At 49.1% G+C, this 21668-nt stretch overlaps 1 protein-coding gene across 13 annotated transcripts in view; it reads left to right on the forward strand.

Annotated features, from left to right (window-relative positions):
• The first annotated feature begins 18486 nt into the window (after positions 1 to 18486).
• The window catches only part of Dag1 (dystroglycan 1), a 57426-nt gene continuing 54244 nt past the window's right edge, over positions 18487 to 21668 (forward strand). For 3 of the 13 annotated variants that reach the window (XM_021662644.2, XM_060385275.1, XM_021662684.2), the window contains exon 1: positions 18515 to 18664. The gene's annotated coding sequence lies outside the window, so the exon portion shown is untranslated. Of the gene's footprint in view, positions 18964 to 21668 lie in introns of all 13 variants that reach the window. The other 10 variants (XM_060385276.1, XM_021662653.2, XM_021662676.2 and 7 more) reach the window with 6 other exon arrangements.

Raw genomic sequence — 21668 nt, forward strand, 5'->3', positions numbered from 1 at the left:
TATCATAATCTAAATACACTGGGGCTAGGGGTCAGCTCAGTTGGCAGAGTGCATTTCTTTCTTATCCTGCACTTGGTTAATCCTGACAACACAGAAATCAAGTGTAGCAGGACTCCAACACTTGGAAGGTTGAAGCAGAAGGATCAGAAGTTCAAAGTCTCCTTCCTCTAAATCATGAGGTTGAAGCCAGCCTAGGATAGAGGAGACTGCATAAAAATAAACAAATAAGTTGGGCATGATGGAACATGCCTTTATTCCCAGCACTTGCGAGGCAGAAGCAGGGGGATATCTGGGTGTTCAAGCTCAACCTAGTCTACATATGAAGTTCCAGCCCAGCCAGAGCTGCACGGTGAGACTCTGTCTCAAAGAAAGAAAGAAACAAAGAAAGGGGGGCTGGAGAAATGGCTCAGAGGTCAAGAACATGGGCTGTTCATACAAATGTTCTGAGTTCACTTCCCATCAAACACATGGTGGCTCACACCATCTATAGTGAGATTTGGTGCCCTCTTCTGGTGTGCAAGCACACACGCAGGTAGAATAGTGTATAAATGATAGCTAGCTAGCTAAATAGATAGATCTCTTTTTTAATAAAAAAAAAAAAGGAAGGAAGGAAAGAAGAATGGGTCAGGTGGTGGTGATGCACCCCTTTAATCCCAGCATTGTGGGGGGGGGAGACGCAGTTGGATCTCTGTGAGTTCCAGGCCAGCCTGGTCTACACAGTGAGTTCAAGGACAGCCAAAAAATAAATAAATAAAAGGGACTGGAGGGGTGGCTCGGTCGCTATGAGCCCTAGCTGTGCATGGTGGCTAACAACTGTTTATAATCCAGTTTCAGGAGATCTAACCTCTTCCTGGCCCCTGAGGTCATTTCAAGTATGCGGTACACAGACATACATGCAGGCGAAACAGCCACAGACAGTGGTGGTGGTGGCACGCACTTTTATTCCCAGCGCTCAGGAGGCAGAGGCAGTCAGATCTCTGAGCTCCAGGCCAGCCTGGTCTACATAGTAGCATTCCAGGACAGCCATGGCTGTATGGTGAGTCCCTGTCTCAAGCAAGCAAACAAACAAATAAATAAATAAATGCCAGGAGAGGTATTGGAGGTCTGTAATCCCAGCACTTGGGAAGTGAATGCAGAAGGATCCTGAATTCAAGACCAGCCTCAGATATATAGCAACATCAATTCCAAATACAGCTGGGCTACATGAGAGCTTGTTTCAAAAACACAGAAACAAGAGCTGGAGAGATGGCTCAGTGGTTAAAAGCACTAGCTACTCTTTCAGAGGACCTGGGTTCAATTCCCAGCACCCATGTGGTGGCTCACAGCCCTCTTGTAATTCCAGTCTTAGGAGATCTGATGCCAGATCTGTACACAGAGCACAGACCTCCAACCAGGCAAAACAGTCCTACACATAAAAATAAGTAAGTAAGTAAGGCTAGCTGAGTTAAAGGATAATCTTTCAGGCAGCCGTGATCTAGTCTTTATTTATTTATTTGTGGTTTTTATTGTGAGTATTTTTTGTTTTGTTTTGTTTGCTTGCTTCTTATGAATCCCAGGCTGACCTCAAACCTTCTATGAAAGTGGATGCTGGCCTTGATCTTCTAACTCCCCCGAGCCCTGGGTTTAAGGATTACAGATGTGCAACACCATCCTCAGATGTTCAGACCTTACGTTTGCCTTCTGCGTGTATGTGTGTGCGCGCGCACTCTCTAATTAACCCTATCTGGCCTCAAATACAAATTGATCCTCCTGAGAACTAGGATTACAGATTCTGTCTGTCTGTCTGTCTGTCTGTCCTGTCCTCGGGTCCCCATTCCAAAGAAATTGTGCATGGTAGATAAACGTTTTACTATTAGGCAAAATACCTGCAAAATGTTCTATAGGATGAGAAGGCTCACAGCCTGGTCAACAGCTCCTAGAAAACACTACAGCACCAATACGTTTTGTGAGAAAGATGATTTTTTTTTTAAGGGATGGAAACTCAAACTCAGGGCCCTTTGCATGCTGGGTAAGCACGCTTCTCCTGAGTTACAGCCCCAGGCCTGCTGGCGTCGTGTGGGTGGGCAGAGGAAGGGAGAGAAGATACTGTCGGTAATGTGGGTGTGAGCTCTGACAAGCGTCGTTTTGTTTGCTGAGTTTGAAATTCGTTGTCTGTAGGGTTATAGCGCCGTATCCCGTATGCAGTACCCGCAGAGGACAGAAGAGGGCACTAGATCCCGTGGAAACGGTGTTACACAGACAGTTAAGAGCCACCATGTGGTCCTCTGAAAGAGCCGTCGGCGCTCAACTGCGGGGTTGTCTCTCCAGCCCAGGTTTCAGGCTTTAAAAATTATTAATTTAAATATTTTCTTGCGAGGCAGTGCTGGCGCACTCCTTTAATCCCAGCACTCGGGAGAGAGAGGAAGGCGGTTCTCTGAGTTCGAGGCCAGCCTGTTCTGTAGAGCAGGTTCCAGGACAGCCAGAGCTACACAGAGAAACTGTTTCAAAGGAAACAATGATTTTCTCAATTGTTGTATTTTATGTGTGTAAGTGTTTTGCCTGCGTGTATGTATGTGCACCACAAATGTGCCTAAGGGGGAATGGTTGTAGCCCACCATACGGGTTCTAGGAGCTGAACCTGGATCCTTTTAACCACTGGGCTGTCTCGCCAGCCTCCTTAAGGAGGCAGATTAAATGGCTCAGCAGTTAAAAGTGAATACTGCTCATGCAGAGGACTCAAGTTCTTTTCCCAGCACCCACATTAAATACCTTACAATCATCTATAACTCTTGCTCCAGGAAATCAAAGCCCCCACCCTCACCCCCCATCTGTGGGCACCTGAACTCACACTTGCATATCCCCACACCAGAGACATACATATACAACACAATCTTTTTAAACATTTGTTTACTGAGACAATCTTCTCTACCCAGTCCTGGCTGCCCTAGAATTCACCATGTAGACCAGGCTGGCCTCACACTCACAGAGATCAGCCTGCCTGTGCCACCCAAGTGCTGGGATTGAAGGTGTGTGTCACCATACCCAGCCTGAAGATTTATTTTTGGAGACTGGAGACATGGCTCTTGGTTAAGAGTACAGGAACTGGAGTTACAGACAGTTGTGAGCTGCCATGTGTATGCTGGGACCAAACCCGGATCCTCAGAAAGAGCAGTCAGTGCTCTTAACTTCTGACCCATCTCTTCAGCCCCTATGGCATATATTTTAATTAATTTTAAAAACTTATATTTATGGACATTTTGCCTGAATGTATGTCTGTGCAGCACAGGTATTCAGTGCCTTTGGAGGCCAGAAGAGGGCATTAGACCCCTGTAACTGGAATCACAGATGTTTGTGGGCCACTATGCCCATGCTGGGAATCGAACCCAGGTGCTCCGGAAGGGCAACCAGTGTTCTTAACTGCTGAGCCATCTCTCTAGTGCTTGCACACATGTGTGCACCATGGAGCTCAGAAGAGGGCATCAGATTCCTCTGGAAATGGAGCTACAGGGGTTGTGCCTCCTGTTGTGTGTACCAGGAACAAAGCTCAGTCCTTCAGAAGAGCCGAAAGTGCTCTTACCCACTGGACTATGTCTCTAGTCCCTACATCTTAAAAATTACATCTTATCTATTTGCTCTGTGTGCATGTATGTATGTATGTATGTATTCATGCATGTTCCGGTGCACATGTAGATGTCGGAGAATAGCTCTGAGTCAGTCCTCCGCCTCTACCAGGTAGGTTCTGGAGCTAGGACCCAGGTCCTTAGCCTTGGTGTCAAGCACCTTTACCTGCTATCCGTCTTACTGGCCCTTAGGTTTTTGCTAGTTTTGTAATTGTATTTTTCTGTATGTGGGATACATGTATGGTGATGCACTCTACAGTGTGTGTGGAGGTCAAAGGATTTCCTGGTTTGCAGACATGCCCATCAGCCAAACTGATTCCTTCTTTCCAAGTGTGTGTCAGCTTAACAACCAAGCTTAGCCACCACAAAGGACAACTTCGTAGTGTGGGTTCTCTCCTTCCTCATTTACAAGGGTTTTGGGGATCAAAGTTAGGTCACCAAATCTATGCAGCCATGTCACCCCATCCCCAGATTTGGTTTTTGTTTTAGTCTGCCTATATGACTGTGTACCATATGTGTGACGTGTCCGCGGAGGCCAGAAGAGAGCACTGGATCTCTTGGAACTGAAGTTACAGAAAGTTGCAGCCACCATGTGGTACCAAAAATTGATCCAGTTTTCTCTGAAAGAGCTATCAATGCCCTCAACGGATGAGCCATCTCTCCAGCAACACATAGTTGTTTTGTTTGTTTGTTTTGTTTTGTTTTAAGGCAAGGTCTTGTGTAGCTCATGCTGGCCTCAAACTCTGATTCCCCCGCTTCCATCTCTGCGGTGCTGGAATTGCAGGCCTACGCCACATCTGAATGATTGACTCTCTCTCTCTCTCTCTCATCATTTATGATGATAGGGATTGAACCCAGGACTGGCTACTAGGCCCTCTACCTTTGGACTGTATACCTAGCCTTAACTGTGTGTGTGTGTGTGAGAGAGAGAGAGAGAGAGAGAGAGACTCCTGTAGTCTAGGCTAGCTCCAAACTTGCTATGCAGCCAAATAACTCACAGGGTCGTGCCATATAGCCTAGATTTGATGACTTGATGCTGTCCTCTTGTGTCGGCCTGTTGAGGGCTGGGATTAAGGACGGACGCTGGCCACTACACCTGGACTCTCTTGCTTGTTTATTTTATAGTGCTAGGGAGCAAACCCAGGGACAGTCTCTTCAACCGTGTCCACTGAGCTGATGTGAAGTAACAGCGAGGGTAATAGAGCAATCAGCGCCCTGGAGGCTCTCCTAGCCTAATCCCAGAGGCTCTGGAGGGCAGTGCAAGTGAAAGTGGCCGGCCAGGAGGAGGCCTTTGACTCACAGCCAGCTGGCTCAGAACCAACCTGGAATTTCCCTGACCTTAGGGGCTCTTAAGGCTGGAATCCCTACATGTAAAGTATGTAAATCATAGAGGGATTCTTTTAAATTACAGGCTTGCAGGCAAGATAATGTATAGAACAGTTTTGTTTTGTTTTTTTTTCTGTGATGATTGTCAATAGCCTTTTCAGATTATGGAAGTGAAGCAGGCTGGGGGAGGGACCTGCTCCAAAGCATGAAATCCCTTCCCAGGCCCTGTTTCTAAACAGGCACCACGCTGCCTTCCCAAACGTTGGCTGACAGCCTCCCTGGGGCCTGCTTGCTATGGAATACTCAGCTGCTCCCATCCTGGTCTCTGTGTGTCTAATCAGGAAAGACAGGAAATGGGATTTTCTCTAGTCCTTTGGGGGCGGGGTGGGGGGGTTGTACTGTGGGAGCTAGGGGCTTGGAGAAGCTTTCTGCAGCTGCTGGGAGCAGGAAGCCAAAGAATGATTGTACGTCCCAGGTTTTCCTGGGACCCATGTCTTGCCAGTCAAGTCCCTGAGTGCCTCCCCACCTTCCCTGCCCAGGACAGGAACTTCCAATGTAGCCTTGGCTGTTTCAGAACTTGTCATGAAGACAAGACTGGGTTCCAGCTCACAGAGATCCCCCTGCCTCAGCCTCCAGAGTGCTGGGGTTAAAGGCATGTGCTGCTATACCTGGATCTCTGGGCTCTCCATGAAAAAAGTTTTCTTCTTTCAGATTTTTTTTTCTTTTTACTTCACGTCTGTGAGCTTTTTGCCTGCATATATGTACATGTAACACTTGCGTGCACTTGGGAGGCCAGAAGAGGTCAAAGATTCCCCGGAAACTGGAGTTACACGTGGTTGTGAGCCACCATATGGATGCTGGAATTGAGCCTGGGTCCTTTGCAAGACCAGCAGGTGATCTTAACCACTGAGCCATCTCTCCGGCCCCTCTGCCTTCCATTTTGGCTTTTGCTAGCCACATGTTTTATCCCTTCATAAGAAAAATCCAGAACGATGGCTCGCGGTCCGGACAGTACAACAGGCAGCTGGCTATTTTTCTCAGATCTGTTATCCACAAGTTTCAGCAGAGTCCAGGTTGCCTGGTCTGAGGCCTGCTTGGGCAGTTGGTCACCTCTGCCCCGTTTGTGTCCTCCTTTTGGCCTGGACGTGTCCTGTCAGTGCTGAACCCTCCTGGGAATTCACGAAGCTAGCAGGAAATTCAGCTTGATCTAAAGGCTCAGCTGCTGTGACCTCTTCTCTAGATGGATTCCTCCACCTTCTGGTTCCCTGGGGCTATGTTTCCCTATCCAGGAACAGAAATGCAAATTTCTTACCTGCAGGGGCTGTAACCTTCTCTCCTCTGTGTTGGCCTTCTGCCATGACTAACAATGGAATAGACGTTTAGAAAATGGCTTTAGGGGTCATTAGTCTACTGTCCCACTTCCTTGAATACACTCTTTCTTTTTTATTTCATATAGTCAGAGCAGGCCTTGAGCTTGCTTGCTTGCTTTCCTTTTTTATTTTGTTATTTTAAAATTTTATTTAAGCTGGGTTCAGGGAGGCAGAGGCAGGTGGATCTCTGCGAGTTTGAGGCCAGAGGCAAGCCTGTTCTATAAAGTGAGTTCAAGACAACCAGAGCTGTTAAACAGAGAAACCCTGTCTCGAAAAAAAAAAAAAATCAACCAACCATCAAACCAAACAAACAAAAAGGGAACTCCTAAGTGATAGACTCAGCTCTAGGCACTAGAGGTTCACAGGATAGAGAGAAAATAAGCAGACTCAGGCTCTTGAGTCTGTTTTAGAACCTTAAATTACATATAGCAATACAGTGTGCTAAGAACTGGTCCAGATCAGGGAGGGGCCAAAAACAGAGAAGAGGAACGAGCTGAGAATGAGATAAGTCAAGTGAGGAAAGAATGCTGTGGGCAGAAGGGTCAGCTTGTGGGAAGGCTGGAGGGAGGCTGGCAGATGCTTGGCATGTTTGCAGAAACTTAAAGAGGTCCCTTGTGACTGGGGTTCTGAGATCTCTGTGGCTTGGGTGGTATGCAAAGGAAAAGTATGCAAAGGAAAATAAGGCAAGGAGATGAAGCAGGTACTGAGAGAACTGTAGACCTGGCAGACAGGAAGACAGAAACGGTGGCGAGGTGGGAGTGTTAGGGGGAAGAGGAGAGGACAGAATCAGGCGGGTGGGTCAGGGGAAAGTGTGTGTGGGGGGGTGGGTGTCAGCTGAAGGTCATGGAGAACACTGAGTAGCAAAGGATCATGGGTAGATTGAGTTTGGACAGTCACTCTACTACCACATGGGGCTGGATCAGAAAGGTACTAAAAACAGAGACTTCAGCAGAGAACAGAGCCTTGCAGCCCCTCCTCTCTGGGGCTATTGAGAGCTCATCAGTAGGGAGACCTGGCCACAATTAGACAAGAGGGCGTGCAGGGTAGGGTTGGCACCCCATTCTCGTGCTGATAAGAGGCAGGCAACTTTGGCCCTTTGTGGAGCCTGGGAGAAGCTGCAGCTGTTGCTCCTGGCAAAGGGGCAGGCATCCCACAGCTGCTGTAGTTCATGGATGCCAGGGTCACCAGGATTTGGGGCCAAGGACATCTGTAAGGAGGGGCTGTTGGTGTGCCAGCAGAGACATCAAGTCATGGGAGAAGAGGTCTAAGCAATTCAGCTGGGGACAATGACCCCCTAGGATCCCGCTGCCCAGGAACAGCTGCACAGGGGGGAGGGGATGGGCAGTAACAGGTGAGGAAGCCCTCTGACTGAGGAGTGTGGGAAAGAACTAGTGGTGGGAAGGGGAGGACTGGGGGAAGAAGGAGGAGGACCTGGGGAGACCTTGGAGAAGAATGTACGGGAACATCTATACAGCCAAGGTCCTGAGCCTTGCGGGGGAGGCATGCTTGTAACTGTAGTGAAGGCAGAGGCAGGGATTGCTGTCAATTCCCGGCCACACTGCCTACATGATGAGTTCCAGGACAGCCAGGCCTATGTAGCGTAGATCCTGTCTCAATGGATGACCACAACAAGCACGGAAAACAGGGTTTCTCTCTGTAGCCTTGGCTGTCCTGGATTCTCTTTGTAGAACAGGCTGGCCCCGCACTCACAGAGATCTGCCTGCTTCTGCCTCCCCAGTGCTGGGATTACAGGCATGTGCCACCAAGGCGGGCTGATAATACCTGAAAATAACTCTCATTAAACTCAGTGGCACACACACACAAAGTATGGGGACTACTTGGGGGGAAGGGGATTAAAAGGAGGAGGACAAGGGAGAGGCTAATTTGGGATAAAGATCAACATATATTACATACCTGTATGAAAATGTCATAATGAAACCCATTATTATGTATAATTAATGTGTGGTAATAAAAAACTTAAAGAAGAAAAAAAGGGGGAGAAGGCCTTAAGGAATCCTCATTCAAATCCCTCAGGGGAGGAAAAGCTGTGGCCAGGAGCAGAGACCTAGGAAGAAAACCATTTATTATTTTTTTTCCTCTATTCCTAGGGCTTTCCCAAAGATCAGCATCTTAGGAGGCAAGGCACTACCTTCCCAGAATACCCCTCAGAGCCCTCCCCAACCTCCTCCTGGGGTTGCCTTCTCCCTCTCCCATCCCCCCTCTTGCTTATCCATTGCCATGCCTTGGTCTGGTCCCTCTCGGAAGGAAGCACACAGACCTTGGGACTCCTAGGAGTCCTTGGGAAGCTCTGGTCCCAAGGGTGACAGTCAAAGGAGGTTGCTTACCCAAGGTCACCAAGCCTGCACACTTGGTTTTCGGTGTCTGGTTCCCTAGGCTTCCAGTGTCTACCCACTGGTTACAAAAGTAAGTAGGCATCAGGCTTCCTCGGATTTTGCCTCCTGTGAACACAGGGACTTTATCAGAGGCGGGTCTGGTCCAGTGGCTGTAGGTGGCAAGGTGGCCGGTGAATTCCCGTTCTTTTCTGTCCACTGTAATGTTATGGCCTCTGTCTCACCTTGAACCAAGTGGCGCAGAGGTCAGCTGAGGCCAGCCTTTCTTTCTGGGATCCTTCCAATTGTGTGAGGTACAGCTGCCAGGGTCCTGGTGCTGGGGCCCAGAGTATTCCTCGGGGATCAGGCTTCTCTATTGTCCCATGTCCTCATCTTTGTACCAGCTGCCACAAACCATCAAAAGCCTTGGGCACGGAGATGATGAAACAATTCTTTTCACCTTTTCTGGAAAACCCCTTCACCTACCATGAATGGGTCTTTGTGTGCCCTTGGGGACCTGGTAACACTGCTGTAGAGAGTTGGCATCATGAGTGTAGTTAAATCCTGTTCCCCGTGCCTCGTCTCCCACATCCTGGACTGGAGGTTCAAGCAGGCTCTCTTACTTTAAGGGCCTGTCTTGGGCCAAACCCTTCCTTCTGTCAGCCTTCCTACTCCCTGGGCTTCCTTGGCCTATGCAGCCCAATGACCCTATCTAATAGATGGAGCACCTTCCCTGGGAATCACATTTATTCACAGGGAACCTAGCCAGGACGTTCATCCAGTTTGGGTAGTAGTAGCAGCTGCTGGAGGGACCTTTGAGTGACACTACCCTTAAGTAAGCAGTGAGCCAGCAGGAGGGAGATGTGCCAGAAAGCTGCCTGAGGCTTCATGCAGCTAGGTGACCCTACACTCATCCTGAGGGTCGCCTCGCTGTCTGTCAGCAGTCCTGAGGCAGTTGGTTGAAGGACATGCTGGAGCCCATCTTAGAGCGGCATCCCCCATCACTCCTCATTCTTTTCCTGACTCCTGACATTGTCCAGTCAGTGGCCCCGACCCACCTAGTTAGAAAGGATCCAGCCAGGCAGGCTGTCCCCTGAAGCCCTCACTCTGCATACCAGGAGCTGCCCAAGCCTGGAGGAGCCCTTCCTCCTACTGCAGGGATGTCCCTTCCCCCTCAACATTTCTCCCCCAGGGGCTGGAAGCCAGGGGAGCAGACTCTCCACATTCCACTGAAGGTAGAGTCAGGGAAAGGGATGCCTTTCCTCTGTAAATGCGTGCTCTGACTTGACTCCCAAGATGCCTGCTGCCCCACTCCCATATGACCCCCTTCTTCACCCCCACCCAGCCTGCTGTCCTTCCTCAACCGTCCCCTGTTTTTGTTTTTGTTTTTTTTTTTTTTACCTGTCCTTACCACCTACCAAGAGAAGGAGGAGCTGAAGGGCTGGCCAGGGCCCCGCTGCTGCCCCCATCTCAGATTCCTTTCTGGAAGCCTGAAGACACCTCTCCCTACTCCTGCCCCTTGCTCTGCAATCAGTCCATCCGCCCAGAAAACCTCAGCCTGCTTAAAGGGCACTTCAAAGCCTGTTCTCCCACCAACTCTTCTTGAATCCATTTTTCATTGCTGCTTTTGCTGCTCAGGCCTGATTGGTTTTTAAAATTTTCTCTTTTCTCTCTCTCTTTCTTTTCTTTCTTCTTTCTTTCTTTCTTTCTTTCTTTCTTTTCTTCCTTTCTTGTGTGTGTATGCTTGTAGATCAGAGGACAACTTTCTAAAGTTGATTCTGCCTTCTGTCATGTGGGTCCTTAGGACTGAAGGCAGGTTGTCTGGTTGGTGGCAAATGCCCCTACCTGCCCAGCTATCTTCTGTGCCAGATCCAACTCAGTGATTTGTAAGGGACCTTAGACCTGCCTGCGGCTGTGGTCGTCCTTCAGGTTGCTACACTCCTTCCCTAGAAGATGCCAGGATGTTCTCTTTCAACTTCTGCAGGCTCTGCCTTCCAACAAATGCCTTCCCACCCCTAGACAAAACTACAGGGAGCTAAAGACCGCAGAGAAAGGAAAAGAATTAGTTTTGCCCATGGATGAGCCTTTCAACTGGCTATTCAACACTAAACGGTCAGTCCTAAAATCATATACGTATAAGCAATGTTAAACAGACTCAACAGGTTGCATTTATACATTTATGGATTTGTACGTATATGTTTAAAAAAAAAACATTTAAAGGAAAAGAGGGCTGGCCTGGAACTTGCTACCTAGATAAAGCTAGCTTTGAACTCACAAAGATTCATCTATTTCTGCCTCCTGAGTGCTGGGATTAAATGTATGCACCATCATGTCTGGTGTATTTATTTATTCATTATCTATTTTATGTGAGAATTTTGATTCCATAGGGCAGGGCTTCAATTATAGTTCTGGTATCCAATAAACTCAATAAATAAGTGTCTGGGCATGGTGGACTCTGGAAGCAGAGCAGGCAGATCTCTGTGAGTTTGAGGCCAGCCTGGTCTACAAATGGAGTCCAGGAAAGCCAGGGTTCTGTTACACAGAGAAATCCTGTCTTGAAACACCAAAAATAGGGGACTGGAGAGATGGCTCAGAGGTTAAGAGCACTGGCTGCTCTTCCAGAGGTCCTGAGTTCAATCCCAGCGACTACATGGTGGCTCACAAGCATCTAGAAAGATATCTGTATATATTGTAAATAGATAAATCTTTAAAAAAAAAAAAAAGAAAGAAAAACCCAAAATCAATATGCACATGGCTGTGGATCTTGGGTGTATTGGGTGTACCTCCTGTAAATTCAGGAGGTACAAGGAAGAGCACTCAGGAACTTTAGGGCAACTTCAGCCACACGCTGAGTTCTGAGAGATTCATAACCAACCGACCAACCAAAGCACATGTCCAGGATTCCTGTGCTTAGGAGATGAAGGCTGGGAGGGTCGGTTCAGGGCCAGCGCATGTTACATAACGAGTTCTACAAGAGACCTGATCCTAGCTTTAAAAAAAAAAAAAAAAAAAGTTTGGATTGAACAGTATGTGAATGGATGTTTCCCCCTGGCCCAGGCCCTTGACTCATCCACATACACTGTCTTCTGTTATTTTCAATGGGCCGACAGGGTCATAGGCCACACATGCAGTCACTTGATGATGAGGTGGCCAAAAGGCTCAGGGTGAGTAACTGATACAATGTGTCCTTACATGGATATACTGGAAGGCTCCTGAGGAGTTCAAATTCATCCTCCCCTTCCCCAACACTGCTGGGGACAGCACTCATTTGCTTTTATCCTTTTCTTTTCTTTTTCTCTCCACAGCGTCTTGTGTAACCCAAGCTGGCCTCAAGCATGATGTGAAGTTGAGGCCGCTGGTCCTCCTGCCTTCACCTCTCATGGACTGGGATTATATCTAGCTCCCCCCCCTCTATTTTTCCTAATCATTATGTAGCTCTAGCCTGGAATTTACTGTGTAGCCAAAGCTAGTCCTTCTACCCTTCTCCCTTACACAGACAGAGTTTGGCTTCAAATTCACAATCCTTCTGCCACCCAGCTACCTTTCTTTCTTTCTTTCTTTCTTTCTTTCTTTCTTTCTTTCTTTCTTTCCTTTCTTACTTTCATATTTTTGGTTTTTTGAGACAGGGTCTCTCTATGTATCCTTGGCTGTCCTGACTCACTTTGTAGACCAGGCTGGCCTGGAACTCACAGCCATTCACCTACCTCTGTCTCCCAGAGTGCTGGGACTACAGGCGCGAGTGCAGCCACCCAGTTTTCTTGTCTCCTCATTACCTCACTTCAAATAAAATTGAGGCTGTGGGGACAGAGCGATGGCTCAGTGGTAAAGAGTGAATACTGATTTTGTAGAGTCCAGGGTCATTTCCTGACACCCACGACTGGCGAAACTCCAGCTCTAGAGAGGACCCTCTGCCCTCTATGGGCACCTCCACTCATGTGTCATATATCCCCCCATCATTAAAAATAATGAAAACAGGGGTCAGAGGGATGACTCAGTGGTGAGGAGCCCTGCTGCTTTCCCAGACAGAGGACCTGGATTGGTCTGCTGTCGCCCACGTGGTGTCTCACAGCTGTCTGTGACTCCAGTTCCAGGAGATACGACATCCTCTCTTTACCTCCGTGGGCACAGGACACCCACACAGTCCACAGATACATATATGTAGGCATTACTAACTTCCCATATATATATATGTGTGTGTGTGTGTGTATGTTTATGTATGTATATATATACACATATATATACATACATAAACTCAAGTTATAAGTTTATAAGTAAAAAAGTTTATAAGTTATTAAGTTACATAAGTTATACAATATTAACTTCCCATATATATATACATAAAACTTATAAATAATATATATTTTTAAGTGGAGAAAAATATAAACAAACAAACAAACAAATAAATAAGCTGGCATGGTGGCACATACCCCAGTATTTGAGAAGGAGGCAGAGAGAGTTCCAGGCTGGCCAGGAGTGTTACACAGAGAAACCCTGTTTTGAAAAACAAACAAACAAACAAACAAACAAACAACAAACAAACAAAAAGGGCTGGAGAGATGGCTTAAAGATTAAGGCCACTGTCTGCTCTTCCAGAGGTCCTGAGTTCAATTCCTAGAAACCACATGGTGGCTCCCAACCATCTGTAATGAGATCTGGTGTCCTCTTCTGGCCTGCAAGCAGACATGCAGGCTAAACATTGTATAAATAATAAATAAATAGATATTAAAAAAATTTCAAAAGTGGAGGGGAGTGGACAAGAAAGACACCTGGCCAAAACAAAACAAAAGCAAAGCTTTAATTCCAGCACTCAGGAGGCAGAGGCAGGGGTATTGCTGTGAGTTTGAGGCCAGCCCAGTCTACAAAGTCAGTCTAGGATAGTCAGGCTACACAGAGGCACCCTGTCTTGAATAAATAAATAAAAGGACACCTGGCAACATTATTAACTTCTGCCCTTAGCAGTGTGTTAGAGAATGCATGTACACATGCTCATACCCATATAAACATGTACATATGTCATAACACACAGAGAGACACTCAGACACACATACAGACACACACACAGATGGCTGAAGGGAGCCATGTAGGTGACATGGGGCTACAGTTCCAAAACAGCTCCGGAATTCTAGCCCAGGCAGGGCAACACAGAGAGACCCATATCGGGGGTGGGGTGGGATAGGCAGGCAGAAACAATCACCACAGAACCAGGGGTCTGAAGGAGTCCTTCTCATTGCATTCATAAATGCTGGAGATTCCGCAGACCTGAGAGGGGAGACGGCCGGAAGTCCTCCCTGTCCTGTCAGCATACAGCCTAAGGGAAAGGCTATCTGTTCACCTGAGGCCCACAGTGTTCCAAGGGCAGCAAGAATAGCATATCAACATCAGCATACGTTGCTTGGCCCATCAATAGCTCTGATATTGCTGTTCCCAAGAGGGATGCCCTGGCTAATGAAAGAAGCAGGCCTAGGCCTCAGGCCAGCTCTGAGAGGGAGAGGAGAGGAGCTTCTGTCTTCAGGAGCATCTGGATGAGTCTTTGGCTAAGTCTGGACCTAATCTGGTGTTTAGTCTAATGCTCAAGGATACAGGTCCAGTATTTTGGTAACAGCCACCCAAGCTGACCTTGAGGGAACTGCCTTATCCTGACGTCAGTAGAGAGTGGAATGTAGCCCAGGAGGGACAGTGGACAGTGTGTTCACCCACATTCAGTCCATGCTCCCCCTTGCTGTGGGGTTCTGCGCTATAAGAACTTATGCTCCTAGAGAGGCCAGGTATGGCTCAGCCGGGGCTGGAGAGATGGCTCGGCAGTTAAGAGAAGCGATGGTTCTTTCAGATGACTCAAGTTTGATTTCCAGAACCCACAGAGGCAATTAACAATCACCTGTAACTCCAGTTGCCTAGGTGCACAAACTCACACAAATATCTAAATATCTGTGGTATACAAATATCCACATACATACAGGCAAAATACCATATGCATGAAGTAAAAACAAATCTAAAAAAAAAAAAAAAGCCTGGTGGTCTGTTGTGGTGATTCACATTTGTAATATCAGTACCGGGCAGGTTGGGGCATGAGAGCTTTTCAAAGACAGTTTGGGCTACAATATGAGTTCCAGGGTAGCCTGAGCTATAAAAACAGAAAGGTGTGTATGTGTGTGTGTGTGTGTGTGTGTGTGTGTAAATACAGTGTCTTAGAAGGGAAGAAAGAATTGACTGATAGGCACTCTGATGGCGACTCTAAAACTTGTCTGCTGGCAGTTTCTCTCGGGTAAACTTAGTGGCCCTTACTTTCCGCCAGAACCGCAGGACAATTTGCCTTCTGTGAAGTCCAAACAAAAGGGACCCCTTCCCTTGCTCTGACTTGGCTGGACGGGTTTGCCAGCCCACTGTCCCAGGCATGCCCGCAGGCCTGGCATTTGAGTCAGCAGTCTACCCCTGCTCAGGACTGGCCCTGCTCTGTCGGAAGTGAAGGAAGAATCAGCCACAGGGAGAGTCACCAGCGGCTAGTCACCAGCGGTCCTTGGAGCCTCAGGAACGTGCCTGCATTAAAAGCACTGGAATCTTAGAGGAATGAGTGTTTGTTTCATGGATGTTTACTGCAGTTTGGTCTGGGTGAGACTCAAGATCTTAAATAGCTTTAATAAATCATACCAGTCCCAAGCAAACATGAGGACATTTGTCTTGCACAAGGCTTAGATCTTGGGAGTGACTGCCAACCAGGAGGTAAGGCAGGCACAACCCAATTTCTTCCTTCCAAACAGAAATTGAGCTTTTATGTGTTTTTTGTTTGTTTGTTTTATTTTTGAGACATAGTTTCATATAACCTAGGCTGACCTCCAACTTGCTATGTAGCCAATGTTGGATTTTTAACTCCTGATCTTCCTGCCTTTATTTTTCTTTTGGAGACAAACTCTTGCTAGTTATACCTCAAAACTGAACCCTTACTACACACTGCTCATACGGCTATGATTAGGTGATGGGTCTCAACGTGAGGCCAAGCAAATTGTCAAGGGCTCACATTTAAGTGGAAGAAACAAATCGCACAAAACTGTCTTCCTCTTTCTGGATGGAGCCTTAGGTCAGGGGATTCTAAGCGGAGGAAGGCAGAATGAATGGCTAAAAGGTTGCAGGTACTGAGGGCAGGCTACCAGAGCTGAGGAGCCTTAGTCACTTGATCTCATCTTCAGGCTCTTACAACTCTTGGAACTATTTCTAGGTGTGCCCCTGGGCCTAACTCTTGGCTCTACCTTCCTACTGCCTGGGAGCAAACACGCTCCCTGTTACCTGGGCTTGGGATGGCCCTTCCTGCTGGAGTTCCAAGGCTGAGTCATGGGTGTGGGGGTGGGGAGGGGAGGGGAGGGGGGGCTTGTGCTGAGTGGTTCCTAAACAGGAGAAGGCTTTAGCTATCAGAACTGAGGGAAGCAACCAGGACTTAACTTTATAGCCCCATTCAGCCTAGAGGACCATGAGGAGAACTGCAGCTCTTCCTCCTTTAGTGTGAGCCCTAGTGATGGCTGGCGAGGGCCCCAAAAGGATGGTATTACTTTCAGCCAGAAAAGGATTCCCGGTTTCTTTCTTTTTTCTTTTTCTTTCTTTCTGGATTTTTAAAACTGGGTTTTTCTGGGTAGTCATGGGTGTCCCGGCTGGCTTCAAACACACACAGAGATCTGCCTGCCTCTGCCTTCCAAGTGCTGGGATTAAAGGCATGTGCCACCACTGCCTGATGGCCTCTTGGTTTGTGGAGCTTGAAAAAAAAAAAGGGGGGTTGGGGGACTGAGAAGAAACTTCAACTTCAAATTAAAGTAAAGAAAGATAGCAATGACACCCAAAATATAGGGCTGCTCTGGGCTGGGGGTGGGGCGGGAGAGCAAAGGCAGGAATGTGCGGAGCCTAAAACACCTGGGGAACGGAAGTAGGGAACATCATGGCTAATCTTAGCAGCCTAGAATCCCAACTGAGTCCCAGACTTGGGGAGGTGGCGACTGGAAGGATTTGGTTGAGAGGATTTTAGGCAAACATTGATCTGGTATCTCGGGCCAGGAAGGAACTTGCTAGTCAGGTAGAGCACATCTCTTGACCATAGTACTGGGTTTGCTTCAGCACAGAACACTCTGACCCCGGCAACCAGAACGAGGCTTCGGGCGTCATTTGGCAAAAGCAATGGGGGGTGGGGAGGAGAAGGGGAGCAAATTGTGTTGACTAGGGTCAGAAACATTGAGTCTGCTTCTTGGCAAATAGCAGTACTCCCAAGGTGCCCTTGCCATACACACTGCTGTTTTGAAATTACATCTTATCTATTTATTTATTTTTGGTTTTTCAGACAGGGTTTCTCTATGTAGAGCTGGCTGTTCTGGAACTCACTCTGTAGACCAGGTGGGCCTCGAACTCAGTGCCACCTGCCTCTGCCTCCTGAGTGCTGGGATTAGAGGTGTGGGCCACCATCGCCCTGCTGTTTACATCTTATTTATTTATTGTGTGTGTGTGTGTTTATGTGCTTGGAGTCAGAGGACAACTTGCAGGAATTGGTTATTTCCACCACGCCTGTTCTGGGGGTCAAACTTAAGTCATCAGGTTTTGTGGCAAATGACTTCATCTCTCCGCTCCTTGATTAGTGTTTGAGGAAAGGTATCACCCTGTAGCCCAAGTTGGCCTGGAAACTCATTCTGTAACCCTGAGTGGCCTTGAATTTGCAGCAATCCTCAGCTTTCTGAGCGTTGGGATTACACACGTGAGCCACCACGGCCAGCTCACTCTCAGGCTCTTTAAAATAGTATAATATTACGGTCGGAATCTGAGAAGCCACAAGCTCCTCAGTTTATTAACGTCGAAGGGATGCTCTGCCGTTGCTCTCCTAGGCTCAGTGAGCTAGTCACTCAAGTATTGAGGATTGCAAGCAGGTATTCCAGGTGGAGCATTCCTTCCTGAAAACTCTTTCTCCTAGGCACTTCTGAAGAGGAGAACTGCCTGGCATTTAGGCAGAAACCCCGGGCAGGGTAGCCGCTAGGTCTGTATTCAGAATGTGCTTGCCGATAACAGCCTTGAACTCCAGCCTGGCCATAGGCCAAAGAGTAATGGATTTATCTAGCAGTGCTGGGTTAGTTAGGAAGGGGGCAGAGCCCACGCAGTTCCCATTTCCTCGGCTAGTATTCGCTGCCAAGTTTGGTAACTTGTCAAGTCTCAAGTCTCTGGAGTTTGGGCCCTCCCGGTAAGCCCCAGGAGAGTGAAGGACTACTTCAGTACCTACCTCCGTAAAGGGAGGCCGGACTCTAGCAGTAACCACCCATCTAAAGAATGTGGGCCACCGGGGGTGAGTGACCTGTGCTAGAGGGGTCAGAGCTATTTTGAGCGCCAGAGGAGGCATTGGATTTTAGCTTTCCAAGCGGGGGTGGAGGAGGAGGGGGGAGGGGAAGCCTGTTGTAGGTCAGGCATTGAAAAACCGGACCTCCCTGCCTACTCACTCGGATCCGGCCTTAGTTTCTCCGTCCGAGTTAAGGGTAGGGTAACAAAGCCTCCTCTTTTGCAATTCGGAGGGCGCTTCCTGAGCGAGCGTTTGAATGGTTTAGATACCTCTTGATTTTTTTTTTTTCTGCTCGGAGGAAATGAGGGGGCAGTTGACTGGTGTCCTGCTGTGGCCGGACCGGTTCGCCGGCCTGTCCAGACCTCGGCTTATTCTTTAGGAGAAGTTGGGAAGGGTGCCCCTCCCCCACCCCAGCCACCAAGGGCTCCCAGCCACCCTGAGTGGCTAAGGCGTGTCCCGGGACCCACTCGGGCGACTTCGGAGGCGGGGCCTCGGCGCTGGGGCGTGGCTTTCGGGGCGGGGGCGTGACAGGCCAATGGGCAGAGGGGTGCGGGACGGGGCGGGGCCTGCGCGCGGGTGCGGCGCGCTGCGGGGCCAGCGACGCAGACAGAAGCGGGCCGCGCGCCGAAGGCCAGTCGGCGCCGCTCGGAGCGGGGCGTGGGATTGGCTGCGGCGCTCGCGTGTCAGACGGTTGCTAGGCTCCGGCCGCGCGCCCCGCCCTCGCGCTCGGCGCCCTCTCACCGCTCGGTACGTGATCGCGCGGAGGCTGCGGCGCGGCGCTCGCGCTCCTGGGGCTCGGGGGCGGCAGCGGCGGCGGCTTCGCGCGGAGTCCCCGGGGAGTGGCGGCGGCGTCCCTGGGCCCGGAGCAGCGAACACCTGCCGCGGCCGGCCCGTGGCGCCGGGTGAGTGCGCCGCCCGCCCCTGCCGCCGTGTGCCTGCTCGCCGGGGCCGGGAGCCCCGCTGCAGCCGGCCGAGCCTTCCGCGGAACACCTGCTGCTGCTCCCTTTCGGCCCGGGGCGGGGACGCGGCCGCGGACGTCCTTGCGGGTGAGGAGGCGGCGCCGCCGTCCGGGCGGAGCCGCCCCTCGGCTCTCGGTCCGGTGGCTGAAGCTTTGGGCGGTGAGGCCGGAGCTGCGCGCCGCGGCCCCGGGCCAGGCCTCGGCCCCGGCCCGCGCTCCCGGGAACGCGGGGCCTGCGCGTCGGCCGCGGGCGTGTGCGGCCTTCGGGCTGCCTCCGGGTTTCCAGGGAGGGTCGCGGCCCAGTTAGGCGGCATCTCCGCGGCGGGGCTCCTGCCGGAGGCTGGGAAGGGCGCCGCCCCCGCCTCTTGCATTGAGCTGCTCCCCGTCTCGGGGTTCTTTCCTCCCCCTCAGCTTCTTGGGGGACCTCCTTTACTACCTTTGCAACGGGTATTTGGGAAACCAGGTTCACTTGCGAGTATATTTAGAGAATACTCCCGGAGGAAACACCTTGTCGACCCAGGGTCCTTTTACCAGAACTCCAAGTTCATTTATTGACAAGCTCAGCGGGGCAATTAAAAATACACGTCTTAATCTCCACGATTTGAGAAGCTTTTGTTAAAGTTGAATCACCTCAAGATTAGTTTTCGTGGTGAAGGCGTGAAGTTTTGACCGGGTCCGCCTAGTCTGGGGCAGTACCTTTATAGCCTAGAGGTCTAACTTAAGAGTCCAGCCTTCTGTTTCCCTAAATAAGCAAGTAGAAGAAGTTCCTGGCGTGGAAGCCAGACTCGTGAAGTGAGGGTGGTTTTTATAGAACATAACTCCAGATAGAGTTGAGTGTGCTTCCAGATGTTTTGGAGAGTCTTGATGGAGATGGGGCGTTGCAATTATATCAGCTTACATTGTGCTTAATGGTCAGAGACATGCTTTCAGGATGTTCCGGTTCTGAAAAAGGAGTCCACAGTGACAGGTTGTGGAAGCGTACAGATCGATGGATTGGATATGGAGAACTGAAACTCTCTTGCCTTGAAGTCAAGGACATGGCCTGCATGCTTAAAGGACATAGGGGCTGATAAGAAACCAGATTTCACTAGGTAGTTGCAAGGCCTGTGGGACCCTGTGAGGGTGGGAGTAAGTGCCATGCGGACAGCGCCCGGTGGAAACGTGAAAACTTTGTTGGTAGGTACCTCTGATGAAATCGTCATCCGACAAGGCTTCACTGTTCTTAAAAAAGAAAAGAAAAACTGATTTGGCAGAATGCATTTATTTAGCAAATGTTTACCTGCCAACTTCTGGGTAGGCCCTGGGGACCTTTGTAATGCGTCCTGTTTTGCCCTTAAGAACTGATTTTTGGGATCCAGTGAGCGAGAATCAGAACCTATGATTAGTAGCTGCTGCATATAGAATGTGCCTGCATTGTAGCCTGGAGAGAAAGAATTCCTGAGCCATGGCCTTCAGGGACAGCAAGAATTAGCTGGGGGACATAGAAGGTTGTACACCCAGAACCACTTGTACAGGATTGTCTAAAATAGTGCCTGGGAGTCTTCCAGCTAGACAGGTGGAAGCTCTGGGCTTTCCTTGCACATAGGAGCTCCAACTTCATAGGGTGCAGGAGCCTGAGAATGCTTTTAGTCAGTTGAGTGGCATAATCTAGACCTGGCTCAGAAAGTGATATGTTGGTGGCACTCAGGGAGTGGCAAAGAGAGCTGTCAGGATCTCTGGTAGTGAAGACAGCCAGCTGAGAGGAGGGAGGATGAGCCATGTGAGGGGGAGACTGGAAAGGTAGTGGAAAGGGAATGGCTAGCCTAATGGGGGAGGAAGCCTGAATTCAGGAATGTGCAGGCCGGAAGTCTAAATATGACCAAGGACTTAAAGCCGTGTTTTGTTTTCTTTTGTTTTTTTAAAGCCATGGGGGTATGGCTCAGTGATAGAGATTTTGCATGTCATGGGTAAAGTTCTAAAGTTTGAACCCCTAAAACGAACCTCCAAACTTTTAGGTGTTGAGACAGGGTCTCCTGAGGCCCGTGCTGATTTAAACTCATTTATGTAGTGAGGTTAGCGTTGAACTACTGAAGCATTGAGCCTTCAGCATCACCTCCTAAGTTCAGGAATTAGGCCTGAGCTGCCATACTTTCCTTCAAGACTCTTGACTGCTGAATGGTTGGCTGACAGATTTGCTGGTCTGTTAGGTATTAAGAATGATGGGGTTTGGAGGAATTGGGGGGAGTTTGCTTTGATTAGTGTTCATGCTTAGGAAAGGAGAGATCTCGCATTTGATTGTTAAAAACTCCTAGCTTACTGGAGTGTGGTAAATCCTAGGGTTCAAGAAGTTTAAGACAAGAAAAGACCCTAAATTTGGGAGATATAGGGCAGCCTGGACTATATTGTGAAACCCTGTTTCCAACTAACATATATCTTCTATCTCCTACTTGAATTGTATTGCTTCCCCCTCGCCCCCAAGACAGAGTCTTATTATTTTAGCTCGGAATGTCCTGGAATGCACTAAATAGACCTGGCTGGCTTCGAACTCAGAACTTTTCCTGCTTCTGCTTTCTTAGTGCCGGGATTAAAAAAATCAGCCATCATGCCTGGCATGCTCAGTCTTACCTTACAAACTGTGTAAGCAGTTTCTCCTACCTCCTGGGTCAGTAATGACATGGACTGATACCATTTGCAGTTGAAGGCTGTGCGTTTCTGCCAACAAACGTGTGTGAATGTGTGTGTGGCCTAGCACACATTTATGTGCGGGCAGTCACACCGGAAGCCGGAGGAGCATGTCCTCATTGCTCTCAACCT

This window comes from Meriones unguiculatus, chromosome 6 (genome assembly GCF_030254825.1).
Source record: "Meriones unguiculatus strain TT.TT164.6M chromosome 6, Bangor_MerUng_6.1, whole genome shotgun sequence".
NCBI classification, from domain to species: Eukaryota; Metazoa; Chordata; class Mammalia; order Rodentia; family Muridae; genus Meriones; species Meriones unguiculatus.